The sequence below is a fragment of the Pseudophryne corroboree genome, chromosome 2 (genome assembly GCF_028390025.1).
Source record: "Pseudophryne corroboree isolate aPseCor3 chromosome 2, aPseCor3.hap2, whole genome shotgun sequence".
NCBI classification, from domain to species: Eukaryota; Metazoa; Chordata; class Amphibia; order Anura; family Myobatrachidae; genus Pseudophryne; species Pseudophryne corroboree.
Window position 1 is genome coordinate 482,617,123 of NC_086445.1, and position 13,817 is coordinate 482,630,939.

A 13,817-nucleotide genomic window follows, 5' to 3' on the forward strand; every position below is an offset into this window, starting at 1 on the left:
AGGAGCCCTACAGTACGTACAACAGCTCGAAGCGTCCTCAGGGTGCTTCTGCATCCAAAGAGACAGCATCGGATCAATTGCGTAAACATCAACCGAGTACTCAGGATGGCCAGGCTGTTTGCGCTGCTGGGGCCAGGAAATTTGCATCAGACGATGCAGAGCCTGGCCTCGCCACTCCCAGAAAATAGAGGTACAACTTCCTGTTTTAGTGAAATCTACCCACCCCACACGTCTGCAGACTGTCCATCAGACTTGCGTCACAGAGGACACTGCGTGCGATCACACATGCGCCCACCATCGTAGACGTACATAAACCATTTGCTTTATGTACATCTTTGAATCAAGTCCTGCATACAGAGCAGTGGACATGATGCCGTGACAGAGGGTTGGACTGTCCAGCAGGGGCACAGGGGAAACCCTCGGCGGGCCCCACCTTCTCTTCTAGGGATCAGGTTCCAGATTGTGCACTTGAATGATAGATTACGCACATGTTGCCTTATAGTGCACAGGACTATGGTGTTTTTTCTGCATTACTGTTATTAATCTGGTACATTATTAAGCATGAACAAGCAGTTTTTACTATAAAATGATTAGCCAAGCCTCTGTGGCAGCTGGCCAACCCCCCCCCCCCCCCCCTCTCTGGAGACTGTCCACATCCTAAAATACGGTCCCCTACCATTGCAGTTCCCCGGTGGGCCCTTCATGCCCAAGGCAGACACTGCCGCGACAGGAGACTCGGGTGTATGGATGCAGTAGAGGGGGACACTGCCGTGACAGGAGTGCCAGGTGCCTATGTGCAGAGAAGGGGACAATGCCATGAGTCGTGACAGTTTTGCTTTTATTTTTTTGTGCTGGAGCTCAGAGCAGAGAGCTGCAGTGTTACATGGAGCACCACCTGCTGGCCATTCATGCAGAACTGCACTTGCCATATAGTGTTAAGAATACTTCCAGTTTGAAGTGACAATCCCCAAATAAGCTTCACTTGAAAATATTTTGAAGATATAAAGCCAGCTCAGTAATAGGGATAAATCACTACTAATGTGCCTGAATTTGCCACACAACAGGAATGGACATCAGAAAGCAATGATCCACAATCATCAATATTTTTTTTGTTCCCTCCAATTGACAGTCCTTTTCAATTTGATTCTGTAGAAGTGGAAACCATCGGCCCCTTTGTTCCGATGGCTTGTTCCTAATGTTTGGTGATGTCACCATGTCCCTTGCAGGGATCCTTTGACATGAGCACATTATCAATGTTTTTGGGCACATCGCATCATGCCACATGACAATAGCAGTACACATGGAGCCATAAGAAAATCTGTCATTAACATGCATTAAAAACAACCACTCAGCTTGTAATCTCTTCCTCCATTTCTCCCATGATAGAAGAAAAGGAACGGTCATCAAAAGCAAACAGCAGCTACAATGAAGCAGCACTGAGAGCTCACTTCGCGCTCAGAAAAGATTACTATTGCTCTTCCTCATGGTTGGTAGGTCTGGACACTTTAGAGCACATTTCCAAAAGTTAAACCCTATAGAAATGATCCCTGAAAGTATAGTCTTAACCATAACAGCCTAGCATTTTTACTGCTGTGGGAAGGAGAGTCTTTTTAATATAATGGAGATTTTTAAAATGATCTCACAGTTGAACATATCTTGAATATATCAGATAGTAAGAAACTATGCTGCCTTTAAAATGTGGACCAACGATGGACTCAGCTTTTCTTACAGAATGTATTCTTCTATGATTGTGCACTCACTTGCTCATCTGCATATTTAAGATACTCTGGCCAACCAGGAAGCACCTCTGAAACAGCCGAGACACAGCTTAAAGCAGCAACAACAGCCTCAGCTAATAACGGACTATGCACACAGAATGTCAGGATCACAAAACCAAACATATGTTATAGAGAAAAACAAAGTCTAAACACGTGCTTTTCTGGCATGGTGACAATTCTGCTTGGTAGATCACTAACGATCATGTTATATTTGCTGTGGGATGGGTGCTTTTGTTTCTGTTCCTCTACTGTTAGTTCATTTTACGCTGGGGGGATGTTCGATGCAACAGAACCTCATATGTAGGCTGGTATTTGAAGAGTAATAAGAGCGATAGATTACATAATATTAATGTAACAAAGATACTACCTTTTATATCTTTCTTTTATGACAAAAATGAGTAAACATGGGGAATAAACACGACAAATGATACACAAACCACCTCCTGCTTGCTTTTGGGTGTAATTTGTAATAAAACCATAAAGATATTCAAATGAACCATGTTAGTTTCACTGCTAGCCTTCATTTGGCATGGATTTCCTCTAAATGGTTTTCATATTAAAAAAAAGGGGGTTCCCCGAAATATGTACTGAAATGTTGCAACTACTCTACCTTACATCACAAATGCTTCCAAAATAATGTGTCCTCTGCTCCCCGGAAGGCTTCCCATCACGCCACAGCAGGTATGGACATCGGAAGCCTGGCATTAATTGGTTGCCGGGCTGATGACATCAAACGCAGCCATGCACATTGAATGATTGCAATGGTGTAACCATCAATTGCTTTACTGTGAACATGTGTAGAATCTTTCAGAGCTTTGTGCAAGCGTGCATTTACCTGAGCTGCGGACACCCCTTTCCGGGTGTCCGCAAATGCACAGAAGTACCTGAACATCGGATTGGCAACCATCGAATCCTCGCAATTTAGTGGAAAAGGGTACTTTGATCGAATTGGAAAGACTGTTGATTGGTAGCCATCGACCTCAAACGTCCATCCCTATGTCTTGTGAGCATGTACATAAATAGGTTGTGAAACAGAGGGTCTAATTCAGAGTTGTACGCAAACGCAGCCGTTTCCATACAACTGTGATGTTTGGTGATCTGTGACTGCGAGATTGCTCGCAGGGCCCCCTAAGCCTCAACATGATTCACATGCTGTGGCCAAAATGGTGTTATCCCACCCCTGTTTTGTAGGCTTGCCGAGGCCAGGGTCTGCGTCCTCCAGTGCAGAATTCCTGGTCTTGGCAGAGGGAAACCCCAGGCCATCCTGAGTAACCTGGTTGCTCAGATGGGCGATGTTCACGCAAGTGATCTAATGGCTGCTACTGCTTGCCGTACAACTTATAATCAGACCTAGAAACTCAGCACTTACACTGGACCAGGGCCATAACTAGGGGTCTGCGATCGGTGCTGCCCTGCAGTCAGTATTGCTGCAGCAGTGCCACCTGGAGTGCCCTTTGGATGCTTCAGGCAGGAGCCCTACAGTACGTACAACAGCTCGAAGCGTCCTCAGGGTGCTTCTGCATCCAAAGAGACAGCATCGGATCAATTGCGTAAACATCAACCGAGTACTCAGGATGGCCAGGCTGTTTGCGCTGCTGGGGCCAGGAAATTTGCATCAGACGATGCAGAGCCTGGCCTCGCCACTCCCAGAAAATAGAGGTACAACTTCCTGTTTTAGTGAAATCTACCCACCCCACACGTCTGCAGACTGTCCATCAGACTTGCGTCACAGAGGACACTGCGTGCGATCACACATGCGCCCACCATCGTAGACGTACATAAACCATTTGCTTTATGTACATCTTTGAATCAAGTCCTGCATACAGAGCAGTGGACATGATGCCGTGACAGAGGGTTGGACTGTCCAGCAGGGGCACAGGGGAAACCCTCGGCGGGCCCCACCTTCTCTTCTAGGGATCAGGTTCCAGATTGTGCACTTGAATGATAGATTACGCACATGTTGCCTTATAGTGCACAGGACTATGGTGTTTTTTCTGCATTACTGTTATTAATCTGGTACATTATTAAGCATGAACAAGCAGTTTTTACTATAAAATGATTAGCCAAGCCTCTGTGGCAGCTGGCCACCCCCCCCTCTGGAGACTGTCCACATCCTAAAATACGGTCCCCTACCATTGCAGTTCCCCGGTGGGCCCTTCATGCCCAAGGCAGACACTGCCGCGACAGGAGACTCGGGTGTATGGATGCAGTAGAGGGGGACACTGCCGTGACAGGAGTGCCAGGTGCCTATGTGCAGAGAAGGGGACAATGCCATGAGTCGTGACAGTTTTGCTTTTATTTTTTTGTGCTGGAGCTCAGAGCAGAGAGCTGCAGTGTTACATGGAGCACCACCTGCTGGCCATTCATGCAGAACTGCACTTGCCATATAGTGTTAAGAATACTTCCAGTTTGAAGTGACAATCCCCAAATAAGCTTCACTTGAAAATATTTTGAAGATATAAAGCCAGCTCAGTAATAGGGATAAATCACTACTAATGTGCCTGAATTTGCCACACAACAGGAATGGACATCAGAAAGCAATGATCCACAATCATCAATATTTTTTTTGTTCCCTCCAATTGACAGTCCTTTTCAATTTGATTCTGTAGAAGTGGAAACCATCGGCCCCTTTGTTCCGATGGCTTGTTCCTAATGTTTGGTGATGTCACCATGTCCCTTGCAGGGATCCTTTGACATGAGCACATTATCAATGTTTTTGGGCACATCGCATCATGCCACATGACAATAGCAGTACACATGGAGCCATAAGAAAATCTGTCATTAACAAGCATTAAAAACAACCACTCAGCTTGTAATCTCTTCCTCCATTTCTCCCATGATAGAAGAAAAGGAACGGTCATCAAAAGCAAACAGCAGCTACAATGAAGCAGCACTGAGAGCTCACTTCGCGCTCAGAAAAGATTACTATTGCTCTTCCTCATGGTTGGTAGGTCTGGACACTTTAGAGCACATTTCCAAAAGTTAAAAACTATAGAAATGATCCCTGAAAGTATAGTCTTAACCATAACAGCCTAGCATTTTTACTGCTGTGGGAAGGAGAGTCTTTTTAATATAATGGAGATTTTTAAAATGATCTCACAGTTGAACATATATTGAATATATCAGATAGTAAGAAACTATGCTGCCTTTAAAATGTGGACCAACGATGGACTCAGCTTTTCTTACAGAATGTATTCTTCTATGATTGTGCACTCACTTGCTCATCTGCATATTTAAGATACTCTGGCCAACCAGGAAGCACCTCTGAAACAGCCGAGACACAGCTTAAAGCAGCAACAACAGCCTCAGCTAATAACGGACTATGCACACAGAATGTCAGGATCACAAAACCAAACATATGTTATAGAGAAAAACAAAGTCTAAACACGTGCTTTTCTGGCATGGTGACAATTCTGCTTGGTAGATCACTAACGATCATGTTATATTTGCTGTGGGATGGGTGCTTTTGTTTCTGTTCGTCTACTGTTAGTTCATTTTACGCTGGGGGGATGTTCGATGCAACAGAACCTCATATGTAGGCTGGTATTTGAAGAGTAATAAGAGCGATAGATTACATAATATTAATGTAACAAAGATACTACCTTTTATATCTTTCTTTTATGACAAAAATGAGTAAACATGGGGAATAAACACGACAAATGACATACAAACCACCTCCTGCTTGCTTTTGGGTGTAATTTGTAATAAAACCATAAAGATATTCAAATGAACCATGTTAGTTTCACTGCTAGCCTTCATTTGGCATGGATTTCCTCTAAATGGTTTTCATATTAAAAAAAAGGGGGTTCCCCGAAATATGTACTGAAATGTTGCAACTACTCTACCTTACATCACAAATGCTTCCAAAATAATGTGTCCTCTGCTCCCCGGAAGGCTTCCCATCACGCCACAGCAGGTATGGACATCGGAAGCCTGGCATTAATTGGTTGCCGGGCTGATGACATCAAACGCAGCCATGCACATTGAATGATTGCAATGGTGTAACCATCAATTGCTTTACTGTGAACATGTGTAGAATCTTTCAGAGCTTTGTGCAAGCGTGCATTTACCCGAGCTGCGGACACCCCTTTCCGGGTGTCCGCAAATGCACAGAAGTACCTGAACATCGGATTGGCAACCATCGAATCCTCGCAATTTAGTGGAAAAGGGTACTTTGATCGAATTGGAAAGACTGTTGATTGGTAGCCATCGACCTCAAACGTCCATCCCTATGTCTTGTGAGCATGTACATAAATAGGTTGTGAAACAGAGGGTCTAATTCAGAGTTGTACGCAAACGCAGCCGTTTCCATACAACTGTGATGTTTGGTGATCTGTGACTGCGAGATTGCTCGCAGGGCCCCCTAAGCCTCAACAGGATTCACATGCTGTGGCCAAAATGGTGTTATCCCACCCCTGTTTTGTAGGCTTGCCGAGGCCAGGGTCTGCGTCCTCCAGTGCAGAATTCCTGGTCTTGGCAGAGTGAAACCCCAGGCCATCCTGAGTAACCTGGTTGCTCAGATGGGCGATGTTCACGCAAGTGATCTAATGGCTGCTACTGCTTGCCGTACAACTTATAATCAGACCTAGAAACTCAGCACTTACACTGGACCAGGGCCATAACTAGGGGTCTGCGATCGGTGCTGCCCTGCAGTCAGTATTGCTGCAGCAGTGCCACCTGGAGTGCCCTTTGGATGCTTCAGGCAGGAGCCCTACAGTACGTACAACAGCTCGAAGCGTCCTCAGGGTGCTTCTGCATCCAAAGAGACAGCATCGGATCAATTGCGTAAACATCAACCGAGTACTCAGGATGGCCAGGCTGTTTGCGCTGCTGGGGCCAGGAAATTTGCATCAGACGATGCAGAGCCTGGCCTCGCCACTCCCAGAAAATAGAGGTACAACTTCCTGTTTTAGTGAAATCTACCAACCCCACACGTCTGCAGACTGTCCATCAGACTTGCGTCACAGAGGACACTGCGTGCGATCACACATGCGCCCACCATCGTAGACGTACATAAACCATTTGCTTTATGTACATCTTTGAATCAAGTCCTGCATACAGAGCAGTGGACATGATGCCGTGACAGAGGGTTGGACTGTCCAGCAGGGGCACAGGGGAAACCCTCGGCGGGCCCCACCTTCTCTTCTAGGGATCAGGTTCCAGATTGTGCACTTGAATGATAGATTACGCACATGTTGCCTTATAGTGCACAGGACTATGGTGTTTTTTCTGCATTACTGTTATTAATCTGGTACATTATTAAGCATGAACAAGCAGTTTTTACTATAAAATGATTAGCCAAGCCTCTGTGGCAGCTGGCCACCCCCCCCTCTGGAGACTGTCCACATCCTAAAATACGGTCCCTACCATTGCAGTTCCCCGGTGGGCCCTTCATGCCCAAGGCAGACACTGCCGCGACAGGAGACTCGGGTGTATGGATGCAGTAGAGGGGGACACTGCCGTGACAGGAGTGCCAGGTGCCTATGTGCAGAGAAGGGGACAATGCCATGAGTCGTGACAGTTTTGCTTTTATTTTTTTGTGCTGGAGCTCAGAGCAGAGAGCTGCAGTGTTACATGGAGCACCACCTGCTGGCCATTCATGCAGAACTGCACTTGCCATATAGTGTTAAGAATACTTCCAGTTTGAAGTGACAATCCCCAAATAAGCTTCACTTGAAAATATTTTGAAGATATAAAGCCAGCTCAGTAATAGGGATAAATCACTACTAATGTGCCTGAATTTGCCACACAACAGGAATGGACATCAGAAAGCAATGATCCACAATCATCAATATTTTTTTTGTTCCCTCCAATTGACAGTCCTTTTCAATTTGATTCTGTAGAAGTGGAAACCATCGGCCCCTTTGTTCCGATGGCTTGTTCCTAATGTTTGGTGATGTCACCATGTCCCTTGCAGGGATCCTTTGACATGAGCACATTATCAATGTTTTTGGGCACATCGCATCATGCCACATGACAATAGCAGTACACATGGAGCCATAAGAAAATCTGTCATTAACAAGCATTAAAAACAACCACTCAGCTTGTAATCTCTTCCTCCATTTCTCCCATGATAGAAGAAAAGGAACGGTCATCAAAAGCAAACAGCAGCTACAATGAAGCAGCACTGAGAGCTCACTTCGCGCTCAGAAAAGATTACTATTGCTCTTCCTCATGGTTGGTAGGTCTGGACACTTTAGAGCACATTTCCAAAAGTTAAAAACTATAGAAATGATCCCTGAAAGTATAGTCTTAACCATAACAGCCTAGCATTTTTACTGCTGTGGGAAGGAGAGTCTTTTTAATATAATGGAGATTTTTAAAATGATCTCACAGTTGAACATATCTTGAATATATCAGATAGTAAGAAACTATGCTGCCTTTAAAATGTGGACCAACGATGGACTCAGCTTTTCTTACAGAATGTATTCTTCTATGATTGTGCACTCACTTGCTCATCTGCATATTTAAGATACTCTGGCCAACCAGGAAGCACCTCTGAAACAGCCGAGACACAGCTTAAAGCAGCAACAACAGCCTCAGCTAATAACGGACTATGCACACAGAATGTCAGGATCACAAAACCAAACATATGTTATAGAGAAAAACAAAGTCTAAACACGTGCTTTTCTGGCATGGTGACAATTCTGCTTGGTAGATCACTAACGATCATGTTATATTTGCTGTGGGATGGGTGCTTTTGTTTCTGTTCCTCTACTGTTAGTTCATTTTACGCTGGGGGGATGTTCGATGCAACAGAACCTCATATGTAGGCTGGTATTTGAAGAGTAATAAGAGCGATAGATTACATAATATTAATGTAACAAAGATACTACCTTTTATATCTTTCTTTTATGACAAAAATGAGTAAACATGGGGAATAAACACGACAAATGACATACAAACCACCTCCTGCTTGCTTTTGGGTGTAATTTGTAATAAAACCATAAAGATATTCAAATGAACCATGTTAGTTTCACTGCTAGCCTTCATTTGGCATGGATTTCCTCTAAATGGTTTTCATATTAAAAAAAAGGGGGTTCCCCGAAATATGTACTGAAATGTTGCAACTACTCTACCTTACATCACAAATGCTTCCAAAATAATGTGTCCTCTGCTCCCCGGAAGGCTTCCCATCACGCCACAGCAGGTATGGACATCGGAAGCCTGGCATTAATTGGTTGCCGGGCTGATGACATCAAACGCAGCCATGCACATTGAATGATTGCAATGGTGTAACCATCAATTGCTTTACTGTGAACATGTGTAGAATCTTTCAGAGCTTTGTGCAAGCGTGCATTTACCTGAGCTGTGGACACCCCTTTCCGGGTGTCCGCAAATGCACAGAAGTACCTGAACATCGGATTGGCAACCATCGAATCCTCGCAATTTAGTGGAAAAGGGTACTTTGATCGAATTGGAAAGACTGTTGATTGGTAGCCATCGACCTCAAACGTCCATCCCTATGTCTTGTGAGCATGTACATAAATAGGTTGTGAAACAGAGGGTCTAATTCAGAGTTGTACGCAAACGCAGCCGTTTCCATACAACTGTGATGTTTGGTGATCTGTGACTGCGAGATTGCTCGCAGGGCCCCCTAAGCCTCAACAGGATTCACATGCTGTGGCCAAAATGGTGTTATCCCACCCCTGTTTTGTAGGCTTGCCGAGGCCAGGGTCTGCGTCCTCCAGTGCAGAATTCCTGGTCTTGGCAGAATGAAACCCCAGGCCATCCTGAGTAACCTGGTTGCTCAGATGGGCGATGTTCACGCAAGTGATCTAATGGCTGCTACTGCTTGCCGTACAACTTATAATCAGACCTAGAAACTCAGCACTTACACTGGACCAGGGCCATAACTAGGGGTCTGCGATCGGTGCTGCCCTGCAGTCAGTATTGCTGCAGCAGTGCCACCTGGAGTGCCCTTTGGATGCTTCAGGCAGGAGCCCTACAGTACGTACAACAGCTCGAAGCGTCCTCAGGGTGCTTCTGCATCCAAAGAGACAGCATCGGATCAATTGCGTAAACATCAACCGAGTACTCAGGATGGCCAGGCTGTTTGCGCTGCTGGGGCCAGGAAATTTGCATCAGACGATGCAGAGCCTGGCCTCGCCACTCCCAGAAAATAGAGGTACAACTTCCTGTTTTAGTGAAATCTACCAACCCCACACGTCTGCAGACTGTCCATCAGACTTGCGTCACAGAGGACACTGCGTGCGATCACACATGCGCCCACCATCGTAGACGTACATAAACCATTTGCTTTATGTACATCTTTGAATCAAGTCCTGCATACAGAGCAGTGGACATGATGCCGTGACAGAGGGTTGGACTGTCCAGCAGGGGCACAGGGGAAACCCTCGGCGGGCCCCACCTTCTCTTCTAGGGATCAGGTTCCAGATTGTGCACTTGAATGATAGATTACGCACATGTTGCCTTATAGTGCACAGGACTATGGTGTTTTTTCTGCATTACTGTTATTAATCTGGTACATTATTAAGCATGAACAAGCAGTTTTTACTATAAAATGATTAGCCAAGCCTCTGTGGCAGCTGGCCACCCCCCCGCTGGAGACTGTCCACATCCTAAAATACGGTCCCCTACCATTGCAGTTCCCCGGTGGGCCCTTCATGCCCAAGGCAGACACTGCCGCGACAGGAGACTCGGGTGTATGGATGCAGTAGAGGGGGACACTGCCGTGACAGGAGTGCCAGGTGCCTATGTGCAGAGAAGGGGACAATGCCATGAGTCGTGACAGTTTTGCTTTTATTTTTTTGTGCTGGAGCTCAGAGCAGAGAGCTGCAGTGTTACATGGAGCACCACCTGCTGGCCATTCATGCAGAACTGCACTTGCCATATAGTGTTAAGAATACTTCCAGTTTGAAGTGACAATCCCCAAATAAGCTTCACTTGAAAATATTTTGAAGATATAAAGCCAGCTCAGTAATAGGGATAAATCACTACTAATGTGCCTGAATTTGCCACACAACAGGAATGGACATCAGAAAGCAATGATCCACAATCATCAATATTTTTTTTGTTCCCTCCAATTGACAGTCCTTTTCAATTTGATTCTGTAGAAGTGGAAACCATCGGCCCCTTTGTTCCGATGGCTTGTTCCTAATGTTTGGTGATGTCACCATGTCCCTTGCAGGGATCCTTTGACATGAGCACATTATCAATGTTTTTGGGCACATCGCATCATGCCACATGACAATAGCAGTACACATGGAGCCATAAGAAAATCTGTCATTAACAAGCATTAAAAACAACCACTCAGCTTGTAATCTCTTCCTCCATTTCTCCCATGATAGAAGAAAAGGAACGGTCATCAAAAGCAAACAGCAGCTACAATGAAGCAGCACTGAGAGCTCACTTCGCGCTCAGAAAAGATTACTATTGCTCTTCCTCATGGTTGGTAGGTCTGGACACTTTAGAGCACATTTCCAAAAGTTAAAAACTATAGAAATGATCCCTGAAAGTATAGTCTTAACCATAACAGCCTAGCATTTTTACTGCTGTGGGAAGGAGAGTCTTTTTAATATAATGGAGATTTTTAAAATGATCTCACAGTTGAACATATCTTGAATATATCAGATAGTAAGAAACTATGCTGCCTTTAAAATGTGGACCAACGATGGACTCAGCTTTTCTTACAGAATGTATTCTTCTATGATTGTGCACTCACTTGCTCATCTGCATATTTAAGATACTCTGGCCAACCAGGAAGCACCTCTGAAACAGCCGAGACACAGCTTAAAGCAGCAACAACAGCCTCAGCTAATAACGGACTATGCACACAGAATGTCAGGATCACAAAACCAAACATATGTTATAGAGAAAAACAAAGTCTAAACACGTGCTTTTCTGGCATGGTGACAATTCTGCTTGGTAGATCACTAACGATCATGTTATATTTGCTGTGGGATGGGTGCTTTTGTTTCTGTTCCTCTACTGTTAGTTCATTTTACGCTGGGGGGATGTTCGATGCAACAGAACCTCATATGTAGGCTGGTATTTGAAGAGTAATAAGAGCGATAGATTACATAATATTAATGTAACAAAGATACTACCTTTTATATCTTTCTTTTATGACAAAAATGAGTAAACATGGGGAATAAACACGACAAATGACATACAAACCACCTCCTGCTTGCTTTTGGGTGTAATTTGTAATAAAACCATAAAGATATTCAAATGAACCATGTTAGTTTCACCGCTAGCCTTCATTTGGCATGGATTTCCTCTAAATGGTTTTCATATTAAAAAAAAGGGGGTTCCCCGAAATATGTACTGAAATGTTGCAACTACTCTACCTTACATCACAAATGCTTCCAAAATAATGTGTCCTCTGCTCCCCGGAAGGCTTCCCATCACGCCACAGCAGGTATGGACATCGGAAGCCTGGCATTAATTGGTTGCCGGGCTGATGACATCAAACGCAGCCATGCACATTGAATGATTGCAATGGTGTAACCATCAATTGCTTTACTGTGAACATGTGTAGAATCTTTCAGAGCTTTGTGCAAGCGTGCATTTACCTGAGCTGCGGACACCCCTTTCCGGGTGTCCGCAAATGCACAGAAGTACCTGAACATCGGATTGGCAACCATCGAATCCTCGCAATTTAGTGGAAAAGGGTACTTTGATCGAATTGGAAAGACTGTTGATTGGTAGCCATCGACCTCAAACGTCCATCCCTATGTCTTGTGAGCATGTACATAAATAGGTTGTGAAACAGAGGGTCTAATTCAGAGTTGTACGCAAACGCAGCCGTTTCCATACAACTGTGATGTTTGGTGATCTGTGACTGCGAGATTGCTCGCAGGGCCCCCTAAGCCTCAACATGATTCACATGCTGTGGCCAAAATGGTGTTATCCCACCCCTGTTTTGTAGGCTTGCCGAGGCCAGGGTCTGCGTCCTCCAGTGCAGAATTCCTGGTCTTGGCAGAGGGAAACCCCAGGCCATCCTGAGTAACCTGGTTGCTCAGATGGGCGATGTTCACGCAAGTGATCTAATGGCTGCTACTGCTTGCCGTACAACTTATAATCAGACCTAGAAACTCAGCACTTACACTGGACCAGGGCCATAACTAGGGGTCTGCGATCGGTGCTGCCCTGCAGTCAGTATTGCTGCAGCAGTGCCACCTGGAGTGCCCTTTGGATGCTTCAGGCAGGAGCCCTACAGTACGTACAACAGCTCGAAGCGTCCTCAGGGTGCTTCTGCATCCAAAGAGACAGCATCGGATCAATTGCGTAAACATCAACCGAGTACTCAGGATGGCCAGGCTGTTTGCGCTGCTGGGGCCAGGAAATTTGCATCAGACGATGCAGAGCCTGGCCTCGCCACTCCCAGAAAATAGAGGTACAACTTCCTGTTTTAGTGAAATCTACCCACCCCACACGTCTGCAGACTGTCCATCAGACTTGCGTCACAGAGGACACTGCGTGCGATCACACATGCGCCCACCATCGTAGACGTACATAAACCATTTGCTTTATGTACATCTTTGAATCAAGTCCTGCATACAGAGCAGTGGACATGATGCCGTGACAGAGGGTTGGACTGTCCAGCAGGGGCACAGGGGAAACCCTCGGCGGGCCCCACCTTCTCTTCTAGGGATCAGGTTCCAGATTGTGCACTTGAATGATAGATTACGCACATGTTGCCTTATAGTGCACAGGACTATGGTGTTTTTTCTGCATTACTGTTATTAATCTGGTACATTATTAAGCATGAACAAGCAGTTTTTACTATAAAATGATTAGCCAAGCCTCTGTGGCAGCTGGCCACCCCCCCCCTCTGGAGAGACTGTCCACATCCTAAAATACGGTCCCCTACCATTGCAGTTCCCCGGTGGGCCCTTCATGCCCAAGGCAGACACTGCCGCGACAGGAGACTCGGGTGTATGGATGCAGTAGAGGGGGACACTGCCGTGACAGGAGTGCCAGGTGCCTATGTGCAGAGAAGGGGACAATGCCATGAGTCGTGACAGTTTTGCTTTTATTTTTTTGTGCTGGAGCTCAGAGCAGAGAGCTGCA

The 13,817-nt window shown here is 45.4% G+C and overlaps 4 non-coding genes across 4 annotated transcripts; all 4 read right to left on the bottom strand.

Moving 5' to 3' along the window:
- Window positions 1-1,343: 1,343 nt before the first annotated feature.
- LOC135053024 (small nucleolar RNA U3) lies at window positions 1,344-1,563 on the bottom strand. Its single transcript, XR_010242431.1, has one exon. It is a non-coding gene; the product is annotated as a small nucleolar RNA U3 (small nucleolar RNA).
- Window positions 1,564-4,578: 3,015 nt separating this feature from the next.
- Window positions 4,579-4,798, bottom strand: LOC135052911 (small nucleolar RNA U3). The gene has a single exon (XR_010242334.1). It is a non-coding gene; the product is annotated as a small nucleolar RNA U3 (small nucleolar RNA).
- A 3,014-nt stretch (window positions 4,799-7,812) lies between these two features.
- LOC135052912 (small nucleolar RNA U3) lies at window positions 7,813-8,032 on the bottom strand. Its single transcript, XR_010242335.1, has one exon. It is a non-coding gene; the product is annotated as a small nucleolar RNA U3 (small nucleolar RNA).
- Window positions 8,033-11,046: 3,014 nt separating this feature from the next.
- Window positions 11,047-11,266, bottom strand: LOC135052913 (small nucleolar RNA U3). The gene has a single exon (XR_010242336.1). It is a non-coding gene; the product is annotated as a small nucleolar RNA U3 (small nucleolar RNA).
- Between the last annotated feature and the right edge of the window lie 2,551 nt (window positions 11,267-13,817).